At 47.3% G+C, this 25,709-nt stretch overlaps 1 pseudogene; it reads left to right on the top strand.

Moving 5' to 3' along the window:
* Positions 1-9,492: 9,492 nt before the first annotated feature.
* LOC102924870 (cytochrome c oxidase subunit 6C-2 pseudogene) lies at positions 9,493-9,934 on the top strand (annotated as a pseudogene).
* The last annotated feature ends 15,775 nt before the right edge of the window (positions 9,935-25,709 follow it).

Consider the following 25,709-nt stretch of genomic DNA (forward strand, 5'->3'; position numbering starts at 1 on the left):
CCACTGAATGGCTTGTGTCTTCCTCTTTCCATCCCCTGAGTCCTGGGGATGCCTTGGACTTCAGGCCTTGGACTTTCCCCTCTTCCTCAACCATGGGAAATGGTTGCGGAAAACCTCCAGCCTCTCCTGACACCTGACCTGAAGGGCTCCAGATTTATTGGCTTAAGTTACTGATGATGGGTCTGTAAGTGTATTGCAAAGTGGGAGCCCAGAGCTAGCAGGAAGGGAAAAAGCAAGGAAGCAGGCCAGCTGCAACGCGCACACACCCAGCACACACCTGTTCTCCTCTGCAGTGTCGGCTCTGAAGCAAGCTGCTGGTCTAACTCTCCTAAGGTATGTACGGATCGTTTGCTTCTGAATTTGATTCCAAATTCTACAGTCTGGTTCTTCAGCTGATGCTTCCCTCTGGCCTGCTGCGCCCTCCATGTGGGCACCCATGTGCTCCTCTGGCTCCTGCAGCCTGCCGCACCTCTGGCCTGCAGCACCCACGTGGACATCTCCCTCCTCTCCTGCTCTCTCCCCTCCCCCAAGAGCTGCAGCCCACCTGTGGCAGCCTAGGACTCTTTCTTTCGCTTCTTCCCACTCAGAGCTACCTACTCTGTCTCTTTATGTGCTTTCCCGGGCCTTCATTCACAAATTTCCTAGCTCCCCTAGGAGCTGCCTGCTAAGTCCTGCAACTTCTCTGCACTCTCATGGCTTTTTACAATATTGGGAAGAAGTTCAATAAAAATTTAAGGTTATATTTGCTGTAACATATATATGTGATTCAACTCTGGTTTAGAATATACTGTATATGATGATAAAAATCTTAAGGTTATAGAGGTCTACTCAGATTAAGAAAAACTGATACACTTAATAGGTAGAAGGTCCCCAAACTCTTCAGAGATCTGCTGAATATGGCATTTAAAATGTTTAATAAAAAGGCTTTTGTGAATCTGTGATAGAGAGAAGTGCCAGCTCCTAGCAGCAGCTCTAAGATCTCCTCCAAAGATGATGGGGCACAGACGAACCCCACCTAGAGCCTGCCGTAAATGTGGCAAATCTGGCCACTAGGTGGAAAACTGCCCTTCATCTTGTCTGCTGTCAGAACCCTGTCCAGATTGTGGACAAGCAGGACACTAGGGAATGGATTGCCCCACTTTGCCTACACAAGGTAGGCTGGTCTCCCCAAATTCCTCCTCCACAGGAAAGTCTCTTGGATCTTCCGACCTGGCAGCCAAAGACTGATGCTGCCCTAGGACCTCTGCCCCCAACGGCCACAGGGGAGGCTAGGGTGATTGTCCAGGTAGGCGGTAAGTCTCTCATTTTTAATAGATTTGGAAGCTGCTTGGTCTGTGCTTCCCGCTCACTCAGGTGAAATTTAATCTTCTCGGGTCTCTGGTGGTGTGACGACAACTAGGTTAGTGACAGCTTTGTCAGGTTAACAGCAGCAACCAAGGCTCAGCTGCCTTCTTAGCTCTCTTCATATGTAAAAATCAGGCCACAGGCCCCACTCTCCTACAGCTACTGCTAGGTCTAGACACAGTTTACCTTGCTGTCAGACTCTAAAAAGAGATAAACACCCAAAACAGATTTCAATATAACTTTTTACTATTCCGTTATTTAAAGGAACTTGCTTTACAATGATTTTTCTCAGTAACCAGTCTTCTGTGTCTCATGGTAAATGATTGGATTAAAAAAAAAAAAGTGGCCGGGCGGTGGTGGCACATGCCTTTAATCCCAGCACTCGGGAGGCAGAGCCAGGCGGATCTCTGTGGGTTCGAGGCCAGCCTGGGCTACCAAGTGAGTTCCAGGAAAAGGCGCAAAGCTACACAGAGAAACCCTGTCTCGAAAAAAAAATAAATAAAAAATAAAAATAAAAAAAAGTGTAAAGTTTAAGGTGTGTAATGCTATTTCTAAAGACATAAGAAAGCGATTTAAGAACTATTGATCTAACTCTGGTTAAGTGCTGACTACTGCTATCATAGTCACAAGCTTAAGATTTTAAATTTCCTTTGGTCATCTTCTAAGTGCAGGCTTAAAAGTGCTTCTCATTATGCTAAAAACATCTGTCCAATCTGTATATACCCAGTCTTCTAGATAGAGGAAAGGGTGTTCATGTTTTTTAACCCCAAATCATTTGGGTCCCCAAGCTTCTCCCATGACTCAAAGGCATGAGTCTACTGCCTTTCTACAATGTGGATTTCAGTACAGATTACAAACAATGGCAGTGTTGACATATGTAAAACTTACCTCTTTTTGTAAACTTAAAAAAAATCTCACAAGCTTCAGGAAATTGGCTTGAATCCACCTCTTGTGGGTCAAACAAACTCCAGATAAGTATTGTCAATAAACAACCTGTTTCCCTAGTCTTGGGACCCCTTCCCCCAACTTTTAGGACTATGGGCCTGAAAGTTTCAAATGTACACCTAAGGAAAAAAAATTGCTAAACTCCTTCACTTTATCTTCTGTCCCTAGTCTGTCTGTCCCAGATTCAAATCAACTACAGACAGCTCCAGCACTAGCTCCAGGTAGTCCCTCAAAGTCTGCATCCCAGACAGCTCAATTCGACTAGCCCCAGGTGGTCCAGCTTCACACACTGTTCCAGCTGCTGCCTGTACATCCCTAGCCCTAGATGGTCCCACAGAGCCTGGACAGCAAGTTCAACAGCCTGCTCTTCCATGACTTGGCAAGTATCCCAGTTTTCTTGAGTCCCCACAGATGTCAATGCCCCCAGCAGTCTAAAGAGCATGATGCCCCCATTACCTCCTCCCCCTCACCCCTTCCTATTTCCTCACTTTTTATAATAAACAAAAGGGAGGAATGTTAGGAACCAGGCACCTGCTCCTAGCCCACCTTCAGCCACTCAGCACCTTCAGCCACTCAGCACCAGCAGCCGAATGCTCTCTCTCTCTCTCATCCTTGCCCAGAGGTGGCCTTTCACCCCACCCCCCATCACTGTTCTGTTGCATGGTATGATTTCTGCAGCATCCTTGGACCCATCAGCCAAGGTACCCTTCTGCCACTAAACCCTAATACTTGGGGTTTGTAACTGCATGGGATAAACTATGAGATGTTTGGGAAATGGACAGTGAGTAGAGGGCAGGTGCACTGTCCTCTATGTATCTGTGACACTCCACAGCAAACAAAACACAAGATTATCAACTAGGTGGATCCCATGTGATCAATGCCCTGGAAAGCTGGTGCCTGGGAAGGAGTGGGGCCACAGTCTATGACTTTATCCTTAAGGAGTGGCTGCTGGTGGCTTGCTGTGGGGACAAGGGCATCTGCTCGGTGAGCTGAGATGTGTTGGAAGCCCTCAGATCTGGGCATTCCACTGCCTACCCTCTGGGGTGCTCAGTGACGCCTGCAATGGCTTTCCTCTCTCTCAGCCTCCCCCTCTATCACGTCTGGCCCTCCTTGGTTCCCCTTTGTTCTGTCTGTCTGTCTGTCTCATCTCCCCTTCCTTCCTCAGCTGTCTCTCTCACTCTCTTTTAACTCCTGGACCTGCTTCCTGGCCCGCTGAACTGTAGGGACCCAGGGCTGAGAAGAAGTCAGGACACACTTTGGGCCGGGGACACAGGAAGTTGACGACTTCCCTCTCTTGCCCTCCTCCAGGAAATGGGCAAGGTCCTGCCTGCCAGTGGGAAGCAGTGCAATTGCCCAGGAACCTGGCCTGGGGTGGGGAGTGGGGTGGGGAGGGTGTCCCTAAGATCTCAGAGAGAAGAAAGACACCAGCCCAGCCCCACCCACCTTTAGAGCACATTCCAGAAGCTGTGGCTACGTTATTAAGGGAACATGGGCAGCCAGTGACGTTAACAGAATTCCTCCGAAGTTCACGGACCAGTCAGTACAGGAAGGAACACGGATCTTCCCACAAGCTGGGTGGCTGTGGAGGGCCAAGGTCAGGATCCGTGGCGCGCACGGTGGGGGTGGGGTGGGGTGGGGGTGGGGTGGGGGTGGGGTTCCTCCTCTCTAGGGGCCTTTGGCCAGCTCCAGCTGAGGTCCCACTGCAGTCCTTCATGTCTGGAGGCCAGTTCCTGGAGAGGGAGGGAAAGTCTCTCGGGTTTCCTGCTCCACTCCGGTTCCTGACACAGAGAACAGATGTCTTAGATCCCTGGACAGAGATCTTGTCCCTGCTGTGAGGGCGTGGCAGTCCCTTGGAAAGGCAAATGCCTGGCCCCTTTCCCAGCAGTCTGCCTGAGTTTCAGCTAGGAAACAAAGGCTTCTCAGCAGTTACATTTCTGGGAATTTGCCTAAATTTAGAAAGGGTCCTGAAAACAGTAAGTCAGGTATGAGGCACACTGCAGTCCTGGAAGCTGGGAGGCTGAGGCAGAGGATTGATATGAACTCTAGGCCAGCCTGGGATACAATCTGAATTTTGCACCATCTTGAGTTGCAGAATGAGACCTTGTCTGAACAAAACAAAAAACAAACACTACAAATGTAGAAAGAAAAGAAGAGAGGGAAGAAAAGGTGTGTGTGTGTGTGTGTGTGTGTGTGTGTGTGTGTGTGCGTGCGCGCACATGTGTGTGTGAGTGTGTGTTTGTGGTGGCACACACTTGTGAACCCAGCAGTTGGGAAGTTGAAGCAGGAGGATCTCAAATTCAAGGCCAGCCTGGGCTATACAATGAGATTTTCTCAAAAAAACAAAAAACAAAACAAAAACAAAAACAAAAAAACAAAAAACCCAAAACAACAACACACTTCTTTAAAAGTGGGGCTGAGGCTGGAGCTTGGTTAGGAGATCACTTGTCTCGTGTGCACAAAGCTCAGTGGAATCCCTAGTACCTCATAAAGCAGGTGTGGTATGGCATGCTACACCAACACTCATGAGGTGAAAGCAGGGGGATTAGGAGGTCACCTTTGCTATCCTCAGCTACATATGCAGTTTGAGGGTAGCCTGGGCTTCATGAGACCAAGTCTCAAAACCAACAAACCAAAGCAAAATAAGCAGAGAGAACAAAACCCAGCAGCCCACATGTGACTGCAGGACGGTGATGTTCAGGGCAATGCTGTGTGGATAACAGTTGCTCTGGTGCTGAGCCGCCTGTGAGCTGGGAGGTCTGTCCTGGGTTCAATTCCCAATACCATGTGAACCAGGCATGGTAGCACACCCCTATAATCCCAGCATTCAGAAGGATTCTGTCACATTGCTCCAGATGGTGGGGAAGGCCGGCTGGGACCCTGGTGGCACTTCCAGACCTGGTCTGTTTTTGGAAATGAAGGAGGATTTTCTCAGAGTGATTCCTGGAGAAGGAGCAGAGGATGTAGAGGAGAAGCCAGGAGACTGTGCAGCCCTTGGGGGCAGTGCTGGCTAGGGGTGCAGTCAGCCTTTCTCACAGCCCAGCACACAGTCCTTTCCAGAAATGAGGCGAGGAGGTTCATTTGTCCTAAAATCCTTAAAAACAGGCTTTCTCCCCTGCGCAAGCAATGCACGCTCATGGCTTGAAAACAAAGCTGTACACAATTCTGTGAAGTCCATGGGCCTGACACCTTCTTCCCATCCCAGGGAGCCAACCCTGGGCTATTTGTGTTTTCTCTTTTAGATATTTTGCATTCAAATTTTCCAAACTAAATTTGTTTTCTTTAGCTACACGCCACACAATAAAGAACAAATTTTACATTGTAATCCAGTACGCACACTTTGCATATAACTAAAGCAGAAGTTTTAGTCAGTGGTGATAGTCGGGGCGTCAGTGCCCAGCTCCCATTCTGTTGTTTTTTTTCCGTTTACAAAGAAGGGCGCTGCACCGGGCAGTGGTGGCACAGGCCCTTAATCACAAGGTGGCAGAGGCAGAAGGGTCTGTGAGTTCAAGGCTATCCTGGTCTATAGAGTGAGTTCCAGGGCGCTGACCTGGTGATGTCACGGCTCATCACTGTGTGCCTTGCAGAGATAGCTGCTGGATGCTGAGTCACCAGGTTGGCTCTGTTCCCTTTTCTGCAACTAGGCTTTGCATGTGGGACTTAGCAGGCAGCCACTTTTCCTAGCATTTCCATGGACGGCCTGGGCAGGCCCTTTCCTCCTCCCAAGGTGGTAGAGCATCTCATGGGGAGCAGGGCAGCAGGGGTGGGGGTGGGGAACTGAGGGTGGGGAGCAGCCTCCTTTCTCCACCTGTCTCTTCTCCCTCCACAAATTGTCTACGGACTTCCCCTTGATTTGACCTGTAACACACATACATACAAATATCCACATCGCACACAGGGCGATGGATGTGGCTCAGCTGGTAGAACAGTTGCCTAGCATGCACAAGGCCCTGGGTTCAATTCCCAATACCATGTGAACCAGGCATGGTAGCACACTCCTATAATCCCAGCATTCAGAAGAAGGAAGCTTGAGAGAAGGACAGAAGTTCAAGGTCATCCTTAGTTACACACCAAACTCAGGTCTTCAACCCACACACGCATAGCTCAAGGGAGCTCTGGCCCATCTCCAGTCAGCTGGGCCTCTTTAGCTCACAGATCCCAGGGCCTCCAGGCTGGCCCCAGGACCCTGCTATGGCGCCGAGACTCACCTACGCTGGTTTTGGACTGACAGAGGTCATTCCTCCCTTCCTCCTCTCATTTCCTCTTTTGTCCTTTAGGGCTTCGGGGAAGCGACCCTTGGTAATAGAACCTCCCCATCAGGGAGCGGAAGTGGCTTCTGATCCTCATGCACCACACCGGCAGGAGCCCAGAGGCTACAGGAAATGAGTGGACACCTCCCCTGGGGTCCTCAGCTCCAAAGCCTGTCCTTATATGTGAGCAGAATGTTTGTTTCCTGCTCAGGGAAGCCCATCTGGGCTCTGGCCTTGCCTTTGAACTACCAGCTGTGTGACTGTGGGCAAGCGCCTGACTTCTCTGAGTTTTCGTTGCCTCGGACAGGTAATGATAGCTGATGCCGCATGCTCTCTCCCAGGGACTAAGCAAGTTGGTAGGGCACGAGGATGACCATTGGCTTGTGTTTGTAGCCATTGTTATTTTAAACGTTTAATTTCTTTTTATTTATGTATATGAGTGTTTGCCTGCATGTGTGCATGTGCACCAAGGTGGGTCAGAAGATGCTATCAGATCCTCAGGAACTGGAGTTATAGATGGTTATTAGCCACCCTGTGAGTGTTGGGAGTCAAACCTAGGTCCTCTGCATGATCTGCTCTTAACTGCTCTTAACTGTCAAGCCCTCTCTCTAGCCCATAGCATTATTTTTAAAATAAGCATTTGGAGCAATATACAGCCCAAGGACCATTTATAAATAAAATTTTATTTATTAAAAATTTTTAACTTCTTCCTTCCTCTCCTCTCCTCTCCTCTCCTCTCCTCTCCTCTCCTCTCCTCTCCTCTCCTCTCCTCTCCTCTCCTCTCCTCTCCTCTCTCTCTCTCTCTCTCTCTCTCTCTCTCTCTCTCTCTCTCTCTCTCTCTCTCTCTGTCTCTCTTTCTTTCTTTCTTTCGGTTTATTTGAAACAGGGTTTCTCCGTGTAACAGCTCTGGCTGTCCTGGAACCCATTCTGCAGAGCAGGCTGGCCTTAAACTCACAGAGATCCACCTGCTTATGCCTCCCAAGTGCTGGGATTAAAGATGTGAGCCATCACCACCCAGCTACATTTTTTTAATGTGTATGAGTGTTTTGCCTGCATGCACATCTGTGTACCAGGTGTGTGCAGTGCCTATGCGGCCAGAAGAGGGCGTTAGATCCCCTGAGACTGGAGTTACAGATGGTATGAGCCACCATGTGCACCCTGGGAATTGAACCCTGGTCCTCTGGAAGACAGCCAGTGCTCTTAACCGCTGAGCCATCTCTCTGCCCCTTGTGTAATTATTTTTTTATTTTTTTCAGTGCTGAGGATGGAAATCAGGGCTCTGTGCATGTGGCAATCTCTCTGCCACTGTACTACACCTCAGCCCAAAGAGACCTCCCAAAGAGCCCACCCCATCAGGTTGAAGCACCTGCGAATGAGGCAGTGGAAGCCAGATGTGATGTGCACCTGTAATCCCAGCACTTGAGAGGCGGAGGCAGGGAGCCTGAGCTACATAGTGATACTTGCTTCAATAAAAACAAGGGGATACTGGGTGGTGATGGTGCATACCTTTAATCTCAGCACTTGGGAGACAGAGGCAGGTGGATCTCTGAATTTGAGGCTAGCCTGGTCTACACAGTGAGTTCCAGGACTGCCAGGATTACACAGAGAAATCCTGTCTCAAAAAACCAAACCAAACAAACGAAGCAAACCCCAAGGGGGTTAGAAGTTGCTTAGTGGGTAGATGCTCACCCAGCATGAACAAAACCAAATGTGGTGACACACATCTGTAGTCGGACTTTCCTTTGGGGGACCGCCAGCTCCCCAAGAAGGGCACAGAGCTTATTATTAATTATGAAAGCTTGGCCTTCAGCTTAGGCTTGTCCTACTTGCTCTGATAACTTAAATTAACCTGTTTCTATTCATCTATGTTCTGCCATGTGGCTTTTACTTCTCTCCAATTCTGTATATCTGGCATGTTCTGCATCTCACTGGTGTCCTTCCACTTCACTTCTTCCCAGAGTTCCTCTCTCTCCCCAGAAGTCCTACCTATTCTCTCCCATCTAGCTATTGGCCATTCAGCCTTTCATTAAACCAATCAAAATGACACATTTACATACAGTGTAAACAAATATCCTGTAACATGTAATCCTAGCAGTGAGAGGTAAAGCAGAGAATCAAATGTTCAAAATCACCCTCTGCTGTAAGCTTTACGCTAGCGTAGGCTACATAAGACCTTTTCTTAAATGAAGGAGGGAGGGGGAACAGCAAGAGTTTTGGAGAAAGGAGTGAGGTTTCACGCCCCTTACATTAATGCTCAGGCTGCTCTCCATCCACTCATGTGTGTGCCAGGCAAATGCCCGTCCTTGGGACTTATCAGTGAACCCATGTAGCCAGGGCTGCCGCTCTGGCTTACAATCAGCTGCAGGCAGGAATGAGAATTATGATGTGGTCTGTGAGCAGGTCGTTAGAGCAACAGAAAAAGGGGCAGCTCTCAGGAGGCCAAGAGTGGGCTGTAACTTCGGGTGAGATGCTTAGGGAGGGTCTGGGTGAGAAGGTGATGCTGAACCAATGCTTGAGGGAAGAACAAAGAGTGTGGCACCTGGATGCCAGCAGGCCGGGAAGCAGGAGCAAGGCGCAAAGGTCCTGTGGTAAGCCAAACTAGCACAAGGACTCTATGTGGCTGGAGTAGTGAAGCATTTATCTAATTATTCTTTATTGATAAAAACGCAGGAGTCACTGTGCGGTTGTGGTGCACGCCTTTAATCTCAGCATTTGGGAGGCAAAGCCAGGTGGATCTCTGTGAGTTTGAGGCCAGCCTGGTCTACAGAGAGAGATCCAAAACAGGCACCAAAACTACACAGAGAAGTCCAGTCTCAAAACAAAAACAAAAACAAAAAATAATAATAAATAAATAAAATAAAATACCGCCGCCCACCGCTCTGCGCCGTCGGGGCCTTGGAGGGGCTTTGCGGAGCCCCACAGCTTCCCTGGTGGCCGCTGGGCCTGTTTTCCATTGTATTTTGCCGAGGCCAGGGTGACCTTGACTGGGTCGTTTGACCTGTGCGGCCTGGTGCTGCACCTGGGACATCCGCCACCATGAGTTCCGGTACTTTGCCGAAACCTCAGATGCGTGGTCTTCTGGCCAAGCGCCTGCGGGTTCACATTGTTGGCGCGTTCGTTATGGCCCTGGGAGTTGCCGCTTCCTATAAGTTTGGCGTGGCTGAACCCAGAAAGAAGGCATATGCAGATTTCTACAGGCATTATGACTCCATGAAGGACTTTGATGAGGAGGGCTGGTATCTTCCAGAGTGCGAAGTGACTTCAGAATGTACAGAATATTTGGATTGCACTCGATAGAAGTTCACTGCTGACTGTGTTCCTGAACTATGAAACATGAATATGTGGGCTAAGGAGTGGGTTACCTCAATAAACAATTAACAATTTAAAAAAATAAAATAAAATAAATAAACTCAGGAGTCAGATATCTCCTTTGCTCAGTGTTTTCTGTGACCATGACCAGTAACAAGTTGCAATCAACCACCCTAAAATGATGACAAACATCCATTATCCAGTGAATGACCAAAAAACACCCACCCCATCTTTTGGGAATGTGGGCGTTTTGTTCTTAAAATTACTTCCTTTTGTGTGGGGCAACAGCATCTCTAGGGGACCCTGAGAAAACTGAGATCATGGTCAAGTCCCTGGAAAACTAGCTGTAACACTTGCTGTCCAGTCTCTGTGTAATGGGAAAGTGCAGGGCTTTTCTGAAGTCCTTGGCTGGAGTAGTCTGTGAGGCTGGACCCTCTCAGCGGGCAACTTTGAAGTTGTCCTGAGCAGTTGGTAGTCCAAAACTGATCTTTGGGTGGTGTTAGTCAGCTTAATGACATTACCACAATCAAGGTCACTGTTAGGAATGGTTACAGTTCACTGTAGAAAACTTAAACATTGTAAATATTATATGCAGCAGATCTCGGAGTGGTTAAAGGACCACAATTTGTTAAATACATCCGGGATACACAAACTTAATTCCTAGTTATCTGCTTCAGACTCAAGCCAGAAATCATGTACAGGAAGCTAGATGAAGCCTTTTTCTAGAAATAGTGCTCTATATGACCATTAATATAATGACAGAAAATGTATGTATATATACATTTATTAATCTTATACATTTTGAGATAATATTTATACCTTAAGAAAAGATTTAAGGAGTCAAAATAAAACCAAAGGATTATGAGATTAGTGGCAATAAAATAGTCCCTTAATTTTGGTTATTATTCTGTCCCATACTGAGTGGCTCTTCTGACATGAGACAGAGATTTTGGAAATATGCTGGAGCATTGTCAGTCTTAATTTGTACAGGTATTCCTATAATGGCCATAAGTTCTAATAAATGTGTAATTACAGAATCAGCCTTTTCAGAACTCAAAGCAGTTGCTCATTGAAATGCTGAATATGTATCTATGGTGTGATGCACATACTTTAATTTTCCAAACTCCACAAAATGAAACACATCCATTTGCCTAATTTTATTTCTTTGAGTACCTATTGGGTTATTTCCTGCAGGTGGTAGAGTCTGGTTACACAAAGAACAAGTAGGACAGTTCTGTATAATATCCTTGGCTTGTTGCCAAGTGATAGAAAAATCTTTCTTCAAAGCTTTTCTATTAATAAGGTGTTTCTTATGAAATTCTGAGGCTTCTAGCACATTTCCTACCCATAGCTGATCAATTTCATCCTAACCTTGTGCTAGAGGGCCTGGTAGACCTGTAAGGGATCTGATGTGTTATATACAAGGGATGATTTCTATTTCTGATTATTTCTTGTAATTGAATAAATAACAATGTTAATTCTGAATCATCTGGAATAACTTCAGTAGTTTCAATGTGTAAAACAAGTCTGCATATTGAAAGTTAGTTACTATATTAAGAGGTTCTGGAAAATGTAATACCATGAGAGTAGCATACAATCCTGATTTATGAACAGAATCATAAGGGTTTTGAGCCACTTTACTTAAATTTCCTGACTTACAACTTGCCTTTCTTAATTTATTTGCATCAATATAGAATGTAGGGTCTCCATTGTGCGTGCCCTGTACAATGTGAAGGAGGACCCAGTCAGTTCTCTTTATAAACTGAAATCTCTTGCTTTTGTAACACTTGTCACTAATCTCTCCAAATGAGAGATGTTCATTTCCTGTCCATAATGAAGCAATTTCCACATTAGTAAAAGGCACCATAATTTCTTCTGGGTCTTTTCCTGCTAATTGATGAAGTCTTAATTTTCCTTTCAGAATCAATTCAGAAACCTTTTCTACATAGGTCTTTACTTTTTTACTCTGTTTGTGTGGCAAAAATATCCATTCCAGATCATTATCTTCTCTCTACATAAGAATTACTGTGGGAGAATGCATAGAAGGTAAAATAACCAGAATACAGTCAGGCTCTGGATCCAAGTGATCCACATGTGCATCTTATAATTTCTTTTTTACCAAAGCCAATTCTCTCTCATCCTCAGCTGATAATTTTCTTGTACTATTTAAGTTCTTATCACTTTGTAAACTTTGAAATAAATTACTTAATTCTTGAGTAGCCAATCCAGTTGTGGACCATAACCAGTTAATATCTCCAAGCAATTTTTTAAAATCATTAAGAGTTCGTAATTGATCTCTCCTGATTTGTACTTTCTGTGGTTGAACTTTTTATAAGCCTATCTTACACCCTAGGTAATTAATAAAATCTCCTCTTTGTATCTTTTCAAAAGCAATTTGTAATCCCCAAACAAGGCAAAATTTTCCTTACCTCTTAAAACATCTTTTTCTAAGGTATCTGAGTCTGAATCAGCTAGTAAGATATCATCCATATAATGATAAATTATAGATTGAGGACATTATTTACAAATTATTTCCAATGGTGGTTGTACAAAATATTGACATAAGATGGGGCTGTTTAACTTTCCTTGTGAAAGAACTTTCCATTGATATTCTTTAACAGGCTGAGAATTATTATAAATGGGCACTGTGAAGGCAAATTTTTCTCTATACTATTCTTGTAAAGGTATAGTATAAAGCAGTCTTTTAAGTCAATCAGTATAACAGACCATTCTTTAGGTAACAGAGAAGGCAAGGGAATTCTAGGCTGTAAAGAGCCCATTGGCTGAATCACCTTATTAACAGCTCTTAAATCCGTTAACAGTCTCCATTTTCCTGACTTCTTTTTAATGATAAACATAGGAGAATTCCAAGGACTGGTTGATTCTTCAATATGTTGAGCATTTAGCTGCTTCTGTTCCAGCTGTTCTAATACCTGTAATTTTTCTGATGTCAAAGGCCATTGTTCCACCCAGACAGGTTTGTCAGTTAACAATTTTAAAGGTAGGGCAGTTGGTACCTCTGAAAGATCAGCAGCTGTTGTGCCCTGCTTATGTACAACCTGAATTGTTGTTGACTGTTCTTGACAATATCTTTTAATATTTCTCCCAGAGCATTCTTTATTTTACAATTTGTTTCTGAGATTGGAGGAATGTTAATCTGGGTTTTCCATCGTTGTAACTAATCATATCCCTATAAATTCATTGCTATGTTAGCCACATATGGCTTTAATTTTCCTCTCTGTCCTTCTGGTCCTATATACTCAACCCACCTTGTACTTTGTTTTACCTGAGATAAAAGTCCAATCCTTAGATGTTGAATATTTACCTCCTGAAGAGGCCAATTTGGATGACAAGATTCTGGTGAAATTATTGTTAATCTGCACTTGTGTCTACCAAGCCCTCAATTTCAATGCTATTTATTTTTATTTTTAGCCTTGATCTCTGATCATTCATAGCAGTTTGCCAAAATATTTGTTTTATGGTCTCTCCTGAAAATTTTGTTTTATGTAATGAAGCTGTTCTGTCATCCAGAACAGTATGGCTTTTAACAATAGGCATTAAGTCTTTCAATTGCTCTGTGGAGGAGTTAACTCAATGCTGACAGGGAATGATTGAACCAAATTTGACATGGAGGCCTACAAGAGACCCTATAAGGTGTTTTCCAATGGTAAAGGGTTACCTTGCTGTCTCACATTGATCTGCATGCATTGGTCCAATGCCGGCCTTTGCCACACCTTCAGCATATGCCAGAAGGCTGGGGTCTTCTGTTTGGATTATCTCTAGAAAAACATTATTCCTAGGAATGCCTTGCCTACAATCCCTTTTTAGACGACCTGGTTTATAACAATTAAAACATCTAACCTTTGATTTTTTTTCCTAAAATTTCTAGAAATCACTTCTTCTATCCAAGTATCATCATAAGTGTGAGATCCATTGTCAGCTATATTCTAATCCATTCATCTATGGGTACTTATCTTGTCTTTAAAGGCCTAATCACCCTTTTACATTCTGATTTAGCATTTTCAAAAGCCCAAGATTCAGTTAATATTTGTCTAACTTCTGAATCTGATAGCACTCTATTTACAGCTGAAGTCAATCTTGTAAAAAAAAAATCAGTGAAGGCTTCTTTTGGGTCTTGCATAATTTTAGTAAATGACTCAGTCCTCTTTCCTGATTCTTCTACCCTATCCCAGGCGTTCAAAGCTGCTATATGGCATAGGGCCAAGGTGTGCTCATCAAACCTAAACTGTCTTTACAAATCAGCATACTGGCTTTCATTGAGAAGCTGGTCTTGGGAACTTTCCATACCTATAGCCCTACTTCATTGTTCTATGGCCCTAGCTTCCTCTCTCCACCATGTCTTCCCTTGTAACTGAGGACCAGCTTCCAACACTTCTATATCTAAACCTTTCCAGTCCTATGAAATAATTGTGTTATGAATGGCCCATGAATTTAACAAGTGCTTTACAAAAGGTGAATGCAAACCATATAAAACTATTGCTTCCTTAAATCTCTTCAAATCTAATATTTCTGTAGGATCCCAGTCAACTTTCTGAATAGCCTATCATTTGGTGATCATTCTTGAATGGTAACTGGATAAATTAAGGCTGGTTTTTCTAATAACCTTGAGCCACTCCTCTTTAGTTTTGTAATGGTGTGGTAGGTTCTGCTCTAAATTTCTCTCTCTGTGTGTGAATATTTTTCTTAGTTTCATTAGTAGGTCTTTGATACTGGTATCAAACAACTTTATTGGTTTGTTTGCTTGTTTTTTTTTTTTTTTTTTTTTTTTTTTTCTTGAGACAGGGTTTCTCTGTGTTGTTTTGGTACCTGTCCTGGATCTTGCTCTATAGACCAGGTTGGCCTCAAACTCACAGACATCCACCTGCCTCTTCTTCCCAAGGGCTGGGATTAAAGGGGCATATCACCACCGCCTGGCTCAAACCACTTTTTAAAGGATAAAACATGAATTACCATATTGATAATGATATAATTGACATTATGTCAATCTCAACTAAATTGATTATCCCTTCATATAATTTTTCCAATTTTAAATCATCCATTGTGGAACCATACAAAGACCCAACTCTCTGCATTGTAATATTGTTCTCAATTCTTAACATGGGAAAAACTTTTTTTTTTTTTTAACTAATTCCCCTTAAGAATTCCCGGGTGTCTCATCAGATCTGCTGACAATGACAGTGAAGTGTGAGGCTGGCTGCCACTGTGCCTCACAAGTGGGCAGAGAACTCAGGTGGTGCATGGCCTGGCCGAGAGCTGTTGCAGCTGCTTGAGTGCAGCTGGGGGCTGAAAGTGCATGGCATGGCAGCAGCAGTGAAAGCCTGAGCCAGGGTCATGGCTGTAGATGTAACTGTCCTGTTAAATAAGAAACACAGAACCAATGCAGAGATGAAAGCCCAAGAGGCCAGAGGAATAGCTTAGTGCTAAAAACCTTATCCTTCACTGCTGCTGCTGTCCTCCTCAGCAAGAGACCTACTTCCTGTGTGTTTGTCCTTTTTATTGACTTTCTATTCTGCCTTCTCATTGGTTGTAAACCCAACCACATGACCTCCTCCTCACTGCCCATTTATACAGACCTCCAGGTCTTCTATGGTTGGCATTGAGATTAAAGGCTTGTGTCTCCATGTTGGTGGTGTTCTTGAACACACAGAGATCTGCTGTCATGTGATTGGGGTTAAAGGTGTGCTACCACTGCCAGACTTCTGCTATGGCTTGCTATTAGCTCTAACCCCCAGGTAACTTTATTTATTAACATACAAATAAAATCACATTTCAGTACAAGTAAAATATCACCATCCATGGCAGCCGACCTGGTGTGGCAGTGGTCTGAAGAGGGGTCCAGAGGAAGCCCACAACCCACAGGGAGAGGCAGCGAGCCACCTGAAAAACAGCCACAGGGGACATGCAGAAGCCCACATGGCAGGAAGCAAGGGCCCAGGGGCACCTGAATGACAAGCCCACCAGCAGTGAGCAGCTAACTCCAGTGACATTTGGGGCTGTAAAGCAGGCAGTGATTGATTAGGGAAGTGGCAGAGAAGCGACCAGTGACCTCTTTCTCTCTGTCCTCTATCCAAAAGGGCTGAGAATCTTTCTAAGCCCTTCCCTAAAACTTCCTATGTCTCTCTATATGTCCTTGGTCCTCCAAAACCTCTATGGCTAATTTGGGTCAGCTAGTAGCTAGCTCCACCCTCTGAGTCAAAGTAGACTTTATTGGTAGTCTTGGGAGTGTCAGAGTGCAATCACAATATCCCACAACAGAGTAGAGTGACTATGTCTAGGGTGATGACGGGAGTGAGGAAACAGGATACTGGTTCATAGCTCTCCCACTGTGGAAAAACTAGTGGGTGGGTGGGGTGGGTGGGTGGGTGGGTGAGTGGGTGAGTGGGTGGGTGACTTCCTTGCCTGGGATCATTTTCTTCTTTGAGGTGGGATTATAAAAGTCATTTAATAAGAAAATGTCCCTGGGGCCAAGGCTGTGCTTAGCTGGTAGATTCCTTCCTAAATCTGCATGAAGCCCTGGGATCTATCAGTACAGCTGGACATGGTGGCACATGCTTGTAATCCGAGGCTTTTGTTGTAGAAGGACATCTTCAAAGAGAAAGTCACAGAAGTGCCTTGGAGTGCAAGCTTTGTGCTGCCAGGACCCCCTGTCCCTTCACAGCAGAGATTCCAGGACCACTGAGAAACTGGCCTGCGGGGAGACTGGCCTGAGCAACAGCTAGGGACCATCTTCAGTGGCCCCCCACTGTTTCTTCTAGGCCACTTCCTAACTCCCCAGGACCCTGGCCTTGCCCTAGGAGACGGGACAACCTGAGGCTTCCCACTGCCTGTCCCCACCTGAGCTTCTCCTGGCCTCTGAAATAGAACCTGGTCTTGAACCTCCAGCTGCAGGTGCCCCAGGGTTAAAGGACATTCACTGACATTTAGGGTCAAATTCCAAGAAGCATGGCAGTGACATGGCCCAGCCAGTTATATCCCAGAGACAGCCCTAGAATGGATGTCCCTCTGTAAGCCTGGCTTGGGGATGCCAAGGCTGTGGAGAGACTGTGGGCCCATGAAGCCCCAAGGGTGCTGAGGTGTGCTCTCAACTCCTGCACTGGCCGTGGGGCACAAGACCTGCCATTTTCTGGGCCCCAGCTGTAAAGCAATGAAGCTGGGTTAGCTGGTTCTTATATGCCAAACTGCTCCCTTCTGCTCTGTAGGTTGGAACCATGGATGAGATGGTATTGCGGGGAAAGGTCCTAAGGTCACATGCCCCAACAGCCACAGGTCTGGACCACCCATAAGCTCTGATAAGCAAGCCCTCCACAAGCTGGTATCGGTGTGGAGACAGATAGCCTGGGTTCAAATCCCACTGCTAGCATGCAGTAGCTGTGTGGCCCTTGACAATTTGCCAGAACTCTCTGGGCTTCAACTGCTAACCCTGTAAAAGAGACCTATTTCCCTTGTAGGGCTGTTGAGACAGCAGTGTGTGGTGGAACATGTGACTGTTTATGAAATAAACATGGTTCCATGAGTCATGCTTCAGCCACCCCCACCCCCTCAAACTTGCTCCCCTCTAGATTGGAACTCAGAGGATGAAGTTCAGCTGGACCATGTGATGCATGGTTCCTGGAAGCTACAGGGGGAGCCAGCTGATGACCTCAAAGTCACACAGTACTCATTTACTTATTTGCTCATGTTTTGCTGTGTTGGAGGTGCAAGCCAGGGCCTCATACATGCAAGGCAAGTGGTCCCTGCTGAACTGCACCCCAGCCCTCCTTTGGGATTGTTGGGATTGTCCCCCCTCATGCAAACCAGAATATAAACTCGTTAGGTCAGTTGGACATTGTGTTGATTTTCAGTCAACTTGACACATTCCAGAGTCATCTGAAAAAGAGGGAATCTCCACTGAGAAAATGTTCCCATCAGATTGTCCCTATGGGGAAGCCTGTGGGGGCATTTTCTGGACTGATGTGGGACCCAGGCCACTGAGGGCAATGCTGTCCCTGGGCAGGTGGTCCTGGGCTGTATAGGAAAGCAGGCTGAGTCAACCATGAGAGCAAGTCAGTCTGCAGCAATTCTCCGCGGCCTTTGCTCCTGCCTCCAGGTTCCTGCCTCGAGTTCCTGCCTTGAGTTCCTGCCCTGACTCAAGCTGTAACAACCCTTTCCTCCCCAAGCTGCCTTTGGTCACGGTGCCTGTGACAGGTGTAGAAAGCTAACGGGGACAGAGGGATTTGTAGTGTGTGTGTGTGTGTGTGTCCCGCCAGTCCCTGACATAGAGCCCAGGGCCCGAGACACATAAGCAGTTGGGGGCGGGGTCAGGAGAGAGAGAGAGAGAGAGAGAGAGAGAGAGAGAGAATGAGAATCTGAAGAAGCAGCCCACCCAACCTGGCTCAAGCCTGATCTCCAGCCACCTCCTTGTTGTGAGTCCCAGGTATGGCACTTAACTTCCCTGGGCCTCCTTCTCCCTCCTCACTTGGATAAAGGGGGCTGTTGCCAGGAGAGCTCACACCTCCTTCCTCTTGTGCCCTCCCCACATTGCTTTTCCTCTTGTTTGGGGCTCACACTGTATCCTGTGCCATGGTGTGTGTGTGTGTGTGTGTGTGTGTGTGTGTGTGTGTGTGTGTTTTAAATACAAACAGAGGCACTCCCATAACCTCTGTGGCCAGGGAAGGACCCCTGGGTGCCGCTGCCTTCCTCTGGCCCTCCTACCTAGCTTCAGCCCTGTCTGCATTAGGGGCAGAGGCTGCCCAGGGCCTACGGCCAGAGGGTCCTTCTGCTCTCCTATGAAACCATAGATGGCTTCCCTAACCTCTAAGTGTCACAGGCTTCTCCATGGGCTTTCAAACACAGCGGCTTATAGCTCTAGGCCCTAAGGACGGACTGGAGCCTGTCTTTCAGAGCCAGGGTTCTGTGTGCATACAGTGGAGGAAGTGCTGCTCTTCCAGCCTGAGGCGTCTGCGTCTAGGCTCTGGGAAGGGAGGCTGCTCCAGGCTTGTGCCACAGCTCCAGGCGCTGGGTCTTGGTTCTCAGGGACTCTTGCCACTGAAATGCTGTGGCTCTAGGCCTCAGGGCCCTCCTTCCACTCCCCAGCCCCTCGGAACTCTTCAGCTGGCCTCTGCTTAGAGAAAGTTGCAGTTCACAGAAAGGAGCTGTCGTGGGATCACGCACCCTTCAGGATGACATATAGACGCGGGACCTGGAAGGGGCAGAGCAGGCTTCATTAGGACAGACCCAGCTTCCAGAATCGGCAGCCACAGTGGGTTCCCAGAGGAGAGAGGGCGCAGTCCCCTCAAATCTAGAGAACGAAGGGGGTTTCTGACTCTTGCATGTTTCAGAGGACTTGGCAAGCTTCATACCATTGGACCTAGCCTGGCCTACATGCCAAGGGCAGTGAGGCAAACAATGGGTAGGACCATAAACCTGTGAGTACAAGGCCACAGCATCTTCTGTTGTTGCTCTTAATCAATTCTCTGTCCCAGAGAGATGGACAGGGCTTCAGGGGCTTGGTCTGGCTTAGGTTGGAGGGAGAGAGAGAGGGAGAGGAGGAGAGAGAGAGGGGGAGGAGGAGAGGGAGGGAGAGGAATTTATGGTTTAATGTCTTGCTGATGCCGGGTGGGTCCGGGGCTAAAAGCCTCAAGAACTTTTCTGGGTTTTGTGCAACCAGCTCAGCCTCTTTGCCTGTGATAAAGGCCATGTGCAGTGGGGAGATGAGAATCTACTCACCTTTCACACCAGAGAGGTACAGGGCAGGGTTCAAAACGTCAGATGCACACCGGCTGCCCCTCCCCCGCTTCCAAAAATCAGGCCCACAAACCCCTGAAGTGCTCCCCCCCTCCGAGTCTCTCCCCCCCATGCTGTACTGTGGCCCTCAGCCCTCCCCCTTGAAGGTCCTATCCAGTGTCTGGCTTCTTGTCAGGCAGGTTTTGTTGGACTAAATCACATGGTACGGAATTTCCCACCAACCCCAGGAAACTTATAAAACTCAGAGATCCCTTTATTTGAGAGGTTTCTCTGGTCTGCTTTCCTCCCAGGTCCCCTGTGAGGCCGCCCATGATTGCTGTCTGTTTTCTCTTCCGCTTTAAGCTGTCACTCCTAATGCTCTTTAGACCCAACAGCTCTATTGTTTTGAATGTTTTAAGCAGGCGCTCATGTAGCCCAGGCTAGCCTCATACTTCTATGTAGTGGAGACTGAAGTGTGCAACATTATGCCAAGCTATTTTTAATTTAATTTATTTTTATCTATGTATGTGTTTGTGTACCCACATGTGGGTACCTGCAGGGTCAGAAGAGGGTGTCAGATCCCCTGCACCTGCCTGACACTGGTGCAGGGAACTGAACTTGGATTCTCTGGCAGAGTAAGTGCTTTTTACAACGGGGCCACCTTCCCAGCCCCCAGGCTATTACAAAACATTTCTCTTCATTACCATTCTTTCTCTTTCTCTCTCCAGAGCTGCACCCCCCATACACACACACACACACACACACACACACACACACACACACGCACGCACGCACGCACGCACGCACGCACGCACGCACGCGCACACACACACACATGCATTCATACACAGGGAAGTGAGAGGAGAACTTTCAGGAGCTGGTTCTCTTCCGGCTGGTGTGAGTCCCGGGCACTGAATTCAGGTTGTCAGGGTGGGGTAAGTGCCCTCTGGCTAGTCCTGCATGCTGTCCTCTGATGTGTTTTTGTCTTTCTTTCTGGCTCTTGAGGCCGGTGCTTAGAGATGGAAAGGTGTTATGGAAACATTGGTGCCCAGGCTTTGGTGGTGACACAGACCCCTTTGCAGATTGTTTCCGGAAGTTGTGTCCTCCCACGCCACCCTCACCCTGAGACAGAGTTTCTCTCTGTAGTCCTGGCTGTCCTGGAACCCACTCTGTGGACCAGGCTGGCTTCAAATCACAGAGACCCTCCTGCCTCTTGGGCCTGGGACTGAACTCACATCGTCAGGCTTGGCACAAGTCCTTTATCAATGAGTCATCTCATCAACCCTGCTTTTGTTATTTTTAGACAAACAATTTGGGTTTTCGTATAAAACATCCGAAAATAAAAAAAATTCTTTGATTCTATTACACAGATATCACTATTTGTAGTCTCCGTTATCCTTGGAAAGTTTGAGAACTTTCCAGATGTGTCTGTGTACTTCCCCCTCGCAGACACGTATACATGTAATTTTTATTTAGGCCACGAAAGGCAAGGCAGGATTGTTCCGCATTCTGTCAGTCGCCATGTTTCTCTCCCGACTGCCGCCATTTCTGCAGGCCCAGAGGAGACAGACGTGCCTCTTCCTCAGCCACGTGGATCTTGAGGCTCCGGCACCTGCTGTGTCTTGGCCTCTCCGGCTCTACCATGTGGGATCATGGGCCTGCTCTGTTAAGAGACTGGTCACTTGGCCGGGCAGCAGTGGTGCACGTCTTTAATTCCAGCACTTGGGAGGCAGAGGCAGGTAGATCTCTGTGTTCAAGGCCAGCCTGGTCTACAGAGCAAGTTCCAGGAAATCCAGGGCTACACAGAGAAATCCTGTCTCTCCACAGGCCAGGACAGAGTTAAGACATGCTCTGTGGCTTCACAGCCCCTAGTTTACGATCCTACCCAGGACCTGGTTTCTCTGTCTTTTTGTCACATGGCCTCTGCTATGTTGAAATAAACCATGTGGTGTGGGACTTCCTACCACCCCCTGAAAAGACGTAAGGGTCAGATGTTTCTTTGGTTTCCGCCCTCAGGAGGCTGAGGCCAGAGGATTGTCTTTGGTTTAGGGGATGTCTCAGTCACTGTTCTATTGCTGTGGAGAGAGACACCATGACCAAGGTAGCTCTTACAGTTCAGAGGTTTAGTCCGTCGTCATCACGGCAGGGAGCATGGCAGCATGCGGCAGGCATTGGAGCAGTAGCTGAGAGATTCATCGTGATCCATAGGTAGAGACAGAGACTGGGTCGGCCGTGGACTTTTGAAACTTTAAAGCCCACCCTCAGTGGCACACTTCCGCCAACAAGGCCACACCTCCTAATTCTTTTAATCCTTTCAAATAATGGCACTCCCTGGTGACTAAGCATTCAGATGTATGAGTTTCTGGGGGCCATTCTCAGTCACACCATGGCAGAGGATTTCTCTCTGAAGGCTCTCCTGTGTTCCCCTACCTTTTTCTCATCATCCTCTTCATCGACAGCTCCCTATGGCATGCCTTTCCGGGTTCTAAAGAGAAGCCTGTCTTCCTTTTACAGTTGGCGGGCTGTCACTGATAAGATGTGCTGTCCCTTTCCAGTGCTTGTCCACCCACACCAAGGTCTGACACGCTGTCATGACTTCTAGTCCCCGTCTCTTAATAAAACTCACTTCTGAAGGGCGTGGTTTGTGTCTTTCCCACATCAGCCAACTGCTCTGTTCTCTTGTCTAATCCCAGTTGGGGCCTGTCCAGAGGACCTGCTGTGTTTTTGTTTTCTTTTTTGGTTTTTCAAGACAGGGTTTCTCTGTGTAGTTTTGGTGCCTGTCCTGGATCTCAATCTGTAGACCAGGCTGGCCTCGAACTCACAGAGATCTGCCTGCCTCTGCCTCCTGAGTGCTGGGATTAAAGGCACTCGCTTGGCCTGATTGTGTTTTTTAAAGAATTGAGAGGCTGGGGACGAGGCCTAGTGGTAAAAGTGCCTGCTACTCAAGCTTGAGGACCTCTGTTTGGATGCCCAGCCCACATAAAAGCCAAATGCAGGGCTGGGAGAGGCAGAGATAGGTAGGTCCCTGACACTCATGGACCAGCCACCCTGGATGAGTCAGCGAGCTCCTGATCCAGTGAGAGAGCCTGCTAAAAACATCAGGTGTCTTCCTTGACTGTCCCCCACCTTAAGTCAGCCTCTGGCTTCTACACACACACACACACACACACACACACACACACACACACGCACGCACTTACTTTCATACACAGCCATACAGACAAATAAACACACGTATACACTCCACCAACACACAGTGAGATAAAGCCAGATGTGGTAGCAGATGCTCTGGGCATCTAAGGCAGAGGATTGCTGTGAGGTAGAAGCCAGCCTGGGCTACAAACCAATACCCTGTCTGGAGAAGAGAGGAAAGAAAGAAATAAGGAAGTTATTTCGCCTAACATAGAGTTTAACACTTGAACCACTTTTGAACTGTACACCGGTGTCACCTAAAGTATTCAGTACTGTGCGCCCATCACCACTACTTCCAGAACAATTTTATTATCATCCTGTCAGTGGTCTCATCCTCCCCGTCCTGATCTTTCCGGTCTGAGCAGCCACTAATCAGCTTTGTCCACCGATTTACCTGTTCTGGGCATATTTTATATAATGAGACCATAGGCTAGGTGATGATTTGTGTCTGCTTTCTTTCAGGTTACACAGTGTTTCGAGGTCTCTCTGGCTGTGGTGGGAACCCGTGCTTCATTCCCTTGTGAGGCCTGAGTAGTACTTCCTGGTGTGGCTACGCCACATTTGTTTATCCATTGATCGGTTGGCTGTTTTGGTTTTACCCACTTTGGCTTTGCACAGTGCTGCTCTCAACAATGTACAAGTTGTTTTCGGTTCTGTGTGCTACCTAGAAACAGGGCAGCAGCTGCACTCTCTCACCGTTCTGGACTGGCTGTTCTGGATCTCACTCTGTAGACCAGGCTGGCCTCAAACTCACAGAGATCCGTCTGCTTCTGCCTCCTGAGTGCTGGGATTAAAGGCATTCACCACTACTGCCTGACTTCAGCACACATTTATTTATTTACTGTGTGTGAGCACACATATGTACACATGCACAGATGCATGTAGATGCATTGGCCAGGAGCCAGTGTCACATGATTTCCTCAGTTGCCCTCCATCTTATTTTAAGGGAGAGCTTGAATATAGTCTGTATCCTCCCCACTAGCCCCACACCATAAATTAAACAGTTGCGGTCTCCATATTTGGGGAAATCCTATGATCAGCACATGGGGACTACAATGGACGAGCCTCCCCTTGGGAAAGCAGTCACATGACCATGGTATGCTATCTCCCCTTCCAGGAAAGTACACCCTACTTTTTTTTTTTTTGTAGAATGTCTCACTGAACCTGATGCTCTCTAGGTCTGCTAGGCTGGCTGCCAATGAACCCAGGCATCCTCCTGCCTCTGCAGTCCTAGCACTGAGGTTACAGACTCACTCTGCCTCACCCAGTTTTTAAGTGTGCTAAGGACTGAACTCAGGTCCTCATGCTCACACTCCCCGCCCCCCATTTATTTTCTCTTATCAGAACATTCTACAGCTCTCACAGGGTGATGTGGCTTCTCACTGTGGCTTCCATCACATTTCCTGATGACTGAGGAGCCTGTAGGCTTTTGCACACACACCTCGGTTTGCTTGTCTCTAGCTTATGATAAAACACTCTCCAAAATCGACTCGGGAGGAAAGGGTTTGTCTGTTTGTTTTTGTTTTCTGAGACAGGATTTCTCTGTGTAGCTTTGGAGCCTGTTCTGGAACTCACTCTGTAGACTACAACGCTGCCCTCAAACTCACAGAGATCCGCCTGCCCCCGCCTCCCTAGTACTGGGATTAAAGGTGTGCGTCACCACTGCCTGGTTTAAACTTATTTTTAAATATAATTTAAAATATGTATGTATTTGTGCGTGTGAGTTTGGGCATGTGAGAGTCATGGTATAGGTGAGTGTCACGGGAAAGGCACATGTGGAGGTCAGGGGACAGCTTTGGGTCCTTTTCTCACTGTCTGCCTTGTTGAGCAGAATCTCTCCTGGCTCTTCTGCTGCCTACTGTAAGGGGTGGCCTGAGAGCTCCCTGGCCGGGCTGTTCTGCCTCTCTCCTCTCATAGCATGAGTCCTAGGATACAGATGCATGCCCTGAATCCAGCCTATTTTTAAAAATATGAGTTGTGAGGATCTGAACTTTCACCCACTGAGACATCTCCTTGGTTCTAGGCCCCTACCCCAGCCCCTTTGGTTTCCTGAGATAGGGTCTTACTAGGCAGAACAGGCTGGCCTTGAACTCCAGGGCCCGCCTCATTTTCTCCATTGCTGAGATTACAAATGTCCACCAGTACACCAGATCCCACTGCCCATTTTAAAACTGAATTGTCTCTTGGGCTGGGTGGCGGTGGTGCATGCCTTTAAATCCAGCACTCTGGCAGATTCTAACACACACACACACACACACACACACACACACACACACACACACACACACACGAATTCAGACATGTATGTTGTAAGAGTAGTTTTCTTTGTGTGTGTGTGTGTCTCACTGTGTATCCTAGGCTGGCTTCAAACTTCCTGTCTCCCTGCTTAGCCTCAACTTCTGGATAAACTGTGTCTCAGCCTTCCCGAGTGTTGGGGTCACAGTATGTGTCACGATACTTTATGAGGCACTGGAGACGAACCGAGATTTTCACGCACGACATACCAGCCCCTTAACAGCTGGGCTGCAGCTCTGGCTGGTTTTTGGTGTCTTGAGACACTATGGAGCCTTAGCTTGCCTGGAACTCACTGTTGTAGATCAGGCTGACCTCAAACATATGCCTCTATCTCCTCTACAGTTTTTTATATAACTTGAATACTAGACCTTCATCAGCTACATGACCTACAAATATTGTCTCCCGTTCTGTAGTTGTCTTTATGCCTTTTTGAGGGCGGATGTGTAGTTGGGGTGTTAGAAACAAAGAGTAACCTCTTCGCTCCGCCCTCTCCCAGGCCTCGGCGGCTCCTCTAGTCCGCCTCGCGCCGGCCCCTCTGGGCCCCGCCTCCCCGCGCCCCGCCTTTTGTGAGCCCCTCTGGTCGCAGTTTTCTTCCCACCCCGCCTGCAACCAGGCTGCCGCCCCGCCCCTCCCAGGCCCCGCCCCAGGTGGCCT

Source organism: Peromyscus maniculatus, chromosome 8, assembly GCF_049852395.1.
Source record: "Peromyscus maniculatus bairdii isolate BWxNUB_F1_BW_parent chromosome 8, HU_Pman_BW_mat_3.1, whole genome shotgun sequence".
Lineage (NCBI taxonomy): Eukaryota > Metazoa > Chordata > Mammalia > Rodentia > Cricetidae > Peromyscus > Peromyscus maniculatus.